Here is a 5,397-nt window from a genome sequence, read left to right on the forward strand (position 1 = left end):
CTTCTCCCAGACTCTGCCGTGAGTGCTTCAGGGAGCAAATGCCTAGGTTCTCATACACCAGTAAGAAGTCAGAACAAACTTTAGGATGAAAGGTTGACATTCAGAGGTTACAGAGTCTGAGTCCTGGAAGGCACAAGTTCCTGAAGCTTTTACCTTATTATAGGGTGTAGGTGTTTAAAGATGTCCAGAGTTTTTGGAAACTGACTTGAAGTCTAAAGGAATGGAGACAGATTGACTACTTGTTTCTATTTTTAACTCTATTGTTTAATACTTAAGTCTCTACATGAAAACACATGTGAACTCCAAGGCTGCAGAGATTAAGAGATGGCTTACAGGTTAAAGAGTACCAGTTACTCTTCCAGGGGTCCTAAGTTCAATTCCCAGCAGTCACTTGGTAGCTCACAACCATCTATAATGAGATATGGAGCCCTCTTGTGCCATACAGGCAGAACACGATACATAATAAATAAATAAACCAAAAAAAAAAAACCTTTAAGTGAAACGGGGAACTGTGTGGTGTGTGAATATGTGGAACAAGTTGACTAGGATCACTTATCTGTAAAGTATTTCCAGTCTTTGCATTTTACTATCTCATGTGAACTTTCCACACAGCCATTTTAGAAAGGGGTAGGAAGACAGAAGAAGGAAACACACTTGTCAAAAGCATCGGGATAGGAGGGCTGGAGGGTGTAGCTCATCAGCAGAGTGTTCACCCAACACACAAGATTCAAGTATGTGCCTTGGGTTCAAGCAAATGCAGTTAACGTTAAAAAATATAGTGTGAACAAATCCAGAGCTTTCTTGACATAGGAAACCGGCTTTAGTTCTAGCTCCAAGAGATAAGCTAAGCTATAGAAAAATATACAGAAATAAATTATGTAAATATGTAAATTTAAGATATGAATGGAGGGGAGAGTAGTGTGGGAAGACAAAGTACAGTGTTATATGTATGAACATGTACTAATGAAACCCATTACTTTGTACGCTAATCAGAAATATCTATGAAAAGTGGAAGAAAATTTATGAAAAGCAGCAAGCAGTTCAGCCAGGCAGAGGCAGTATCATCTTGTTCCTCAGTAACCCCCAAGGAAAGCAATACTTTAGAAAGGCCAGGGTGAGCATCAGAAGCTGGAGGCCAGCCTGGCATACATGGGACCCTGTGTCAAGTGAGTGTGGTAGCACATCCGCCTGGGAAGCCGATGCAGGAAGACTGAGCCTGAGTTGGAAACTAGCCAATAACACTTAGCAAGCAGTCCTCTCAGAAATAAGTAGATGTGGTACTACACGCTATCACCGTAGCACTCCAGGCTGAGGCAGGGCACTGCTGTGAATTTCAGCCCAGTCTAAGTTATAGATGAGACCTTGTCTCAGAAAGCAAGCAAGAAATGCAAACTACCATTGGGGGAAAAAAAATCACAGCTTTCTTTTTATTCCTCTCAATTCAGAGGGCTGGGACGGCTGTGAATTTGTACAAACAAAACACCTTCCTTTGTTTAAAGATTTTGTTATTTAGTCTTTGTTTAAAGATTTTATTTATGGTCAGATGCTTGTATGTGAATGTAGTTGCCTGCGGAGACCAGAAGAGGGCAGCATATCCCCCAGAGCTGGAGTTACAACAGCTGGTAGCTGAGATTTGAACGTGGGTCCTTTGCAAGAGCAGTAAGTGCTCTAAGCCATTTCTCCAGCCCTGATATGTCTTCCTTTTTTTTTTTTTTTTTTTGGTTTTTTTTTTTTTTTTTTTTCCGAGACAGGGTTTCTCTGTGGCTTTGGAGCCTGTCCTGGAACTAGCTCTTGTAGACCAGGCTGGTTTTGAACTCACAGAGATCCGCCTGCCTCTGCCTCCCGAGTGCTGGGATTAAAGGCGTGCGCCACCACCGCCCGGCCTGATGTCTTCCTTTTGCAATCAAATTTTCCACTGACCACCAAACACTAGATATTTAAGAAGGTTAAAGACATGTGACACCACACCCAGCCAGGTTTCTTTTTACTTTTCAGTAGTTTGTAATACAAGTCACTATAGTGATGTTTTGTTTGTGTTTTTTTTTTAAAGATTTATTTATTTACTATGTATACAACATTCTGTCTCCATGTACGCCCACACGCCAGAGGAGGGCGCCAGATCTCATTACAGGTGGTTGTGAGCCACCATGTGGTTGCTGGGAATTGAACTCAGGACCTGTGGAAGAGCAGTCAGTGAGTGCTCTTAACCACTGAGCCATCTCTCCAGCCCCCTTGTTTGTGTTTTAACAAATAAAGCTTGCCTGAAGATCAGAATGCAGAGCTAAGCCACTATAGCCAGGGAGTGGTGGCACGTTCCTTTAATCCCAGGACTCAGGAGACAGAGGCAAAGGGATCTTTCTTAGTTGAAGGCCACCCTGATCCAGTCTAAAAGAGAAACAGAATTCATACAAAGGTGATCCCAGCACTCAGGATCCCACACCTTCAATCCCAGCACTAAGGAGGTGGAGACAGCAGTTATATGGCTGGGCCAAGAGAGGAATATAAGGTAGGAGGAGGCAGGAGCTCATTGCAATCTGAAGCTTAGTTGGAGATAGGTTGCGGTTTGGAGATGAAGTCTGAGGACGCAGTCTGAGGACAGGATCGCTCCTTCAGTCTATCATTGGTAAGGTAAAAGGTCTCTCTAGTGGCTGCCCTCTCTGCTTCTCTGATTGCTTAGCTTTCACCCCCAATATCTGACTCTGGGTTTTTATTTCTTCTTATTATTTGAGACAGGGTTTTTCTGTGTATCTCTGGCTGTCCTGGAACTCACTCTGTAGACCAGGCTGGCCTTGACTCACAGAGATCCACCTCCTCCGTCTGAGTGCTGGGATTAAAGGCATGCATAAAGCCGGGTGGTGGTGGCGCACGCCTTTAATCCCAGCACTTGGGAGGCAGAGGCAGGCGGATCTCTTTGAGTTCGAGACCAGCCTGGTCTACAAGAGCTAGTTCCAGGACAGGCTCCAAAACCACAGAGAAACCTTGTCTCGAAAAAGCAAAAAAAAAAAAAAAAAAAAAAAAGCATGCATAAAGGCGTGCACCACCACTGCCCAGCCTGGGTTTTTACTATCAAGACAAATTAGAACCTGTGTTACAAATCACCCCTATGGGTTTAACATCATTTAGAATAAGTGAGGCAGGAAAAGAGAACTTGGGAGGAGAAAGGGCAGACTGACTCCACCAAATCCAATAGCTCTTCTGCTCTCTTCCACTGGGAACAAAAATGTCACCCACGATTTTCCTTGGTCTGAGTCCTATATAAAGCAGTTCTACACCTTGTGCCTAACACAGAGAGGTTTCCTTGTACTAAGGAAACAGAATTATGCCGGGCGGTGGTGGCGCACGCCTTTAATCCCAGCACTTGGGAGGCAGAGGCAGGCAGGCAGATCTCTGTGAGTTTGAGACCAGCCTGGTCTACAAGAGCTAGTTCCAGGACAGGCTCCAAAACCACAGAGAAACCCTGTCTCAAAAAACCAAAAAAAAAAAAAAAAAAAAAAAAAAAGAAGCAGAATTATAAACAATTCCTCTTTATCCACCACACTGCCAGCTCTAAAATAAAAAACAAATAAAAACCACCTTGTCAGCTCTGACACAAAGTCAGAGAAGGCTAAAAGGATCCACTTTGTACTATTGGACAGAGGAGAGCAAGAATGTAAAGTAAAATGTACCATTCGATAGTAGCCTTGCCTTTGTAGAGTGTGTGAGTAAACAGTTTTGCACACATTATCTTTTTGGCTGTGAGGTGAGCTGGGAAAATGGCTCAGCAGTTAAGAGAACTGATTGTAGAGGTTCTGGGTTCAGGTCCAGCATCCACATGGCAACTCATAACCTGTAACTCTAGTCCCAGGGGTTCCAACACTCTCTTCCGGTCTCCTTGGCAATACACATGGTAGACAGACATGCAGGTAAAACACACATACACATAAAGAAAATTTTAAACTGACAGGAAGGAAAAATATTCCCACTTTATACAAGAATAAACACAATAAACTCAGAGATATGACTTGCCCAAAGGAAAAAGCTTAGAAAATTTTTATTTAGCACATTTATTTTATTATGCACTTACCATGTACGTGTGCGCGCATGTTTATGTGTATATGCCATGGTCCACATGCGGAGGTCAAAGGACCACTTGTGGGAGTCACATGCATCCTGAAGACCAAACTCGGGTCAGCAAGCCTGGTAAGCACCTTTACCCATGGAGCCACCTCACTGGTCCTGCCGATTGGTTTCATCAATGCTGAAGCCAAGTCTTTCTTTTCTATTTCAGGGCTCTAGGCAAAGGGATTTGGAAAGCAGGGTAAACAACTCTTTTGGTTCACTGCTTCATAGTGAGATGTCTTAACCCAAGGAGAGGGCTATAGTGGCTTGGATCATAAAGACCATAAATGTCCGCCCAAAATGCCATGGTAAAGGCAGAGTTGGTAGCCAGTAGCAGGCAGATGGGTAGATGAAGGAAACTATAGACAGAAGTTAGGTCATTGAGGGTATTCCTTGAAATATTAGAACCCCTGCCCCTCCTACCTGACAGCTCCCGGGCCACTATGAGGTAAGTGTCTTTGCTCCATCACAGTACCTCCCCTGAGCAAGATTGCAGTTCAGGAACTGAAACTGTGATCCCAAAAAAACTTTTTCCTATTTGAAGCTTTATTATCCTAGCTATTTTGCCACAGTGATAGAAAGTTGACTAATAAGAGCTCAATAACTCACTAATAACTAGTAACCTTAGGGTAGGCTGGCCGTGGTGGCATACACATTTAACCCCAGCACTCAGGAGGTTGAGGTAAGCAGATCTCTAAATGCAAGATCAGCCCGGTCCACATAGATGAGTTCTAGGATAGCCAGCACTACACAGTAAGACCCTGTCTCAAAAAAACAAGATTAAAAAAACAAAAAATCAAAAATAGCATATGGGCCGCGGTGCAGTGTGTATGCCAGTATTCCCAGCACTCAGGAGGCTGAGGCAAGAGAACCATGAGTTTGACTGGGCCAACTTGGGCTGTACAGTGAGACCCTTTCTGAAGCAACATACATGGGTTTAGAATATGAAATATCGGGGCTGGAAAGATGGCTCAGAGGTTAAGAGCACTGGCTGCTCTTCCAGAGGTCCCGAGTTCAATTCCCAGCAACCACATGGTGGCTCACAACCATCTGTAATGAGATCTGGTGCCCTCTTCTGGTTTGCAGGTACAGCTGTATACATAATCAATAAATAAATCTTAAAAAAAAAAGAATATGAAATATCCAAAAGTGTTAAGTGGTAACTACAAAGGAATATTCAAGATTAACACTCTTGAAGGAAAACCATTTTAGTGCTAATTTTTAATGGTGAGAGAACTTTCCTATGGGTACATATATTCTTGTAGGACGACTTCAAAAAGTCAACGAGGCACACTCAGA

Source organism: Chionomys nivalis, chromosome 7 (assembly GCF_950005125.1).
Source record: "Chionomys nivalis chromosome 7, mChiNiv1.1, whole genome shotgun sequence".
NCBI classification, from domain to species: Eukaryota; Metazoa; Chordata; class Mammalia; order Rodentia; family Cricetidae; genus Chionomys; species Chionomys nivalis.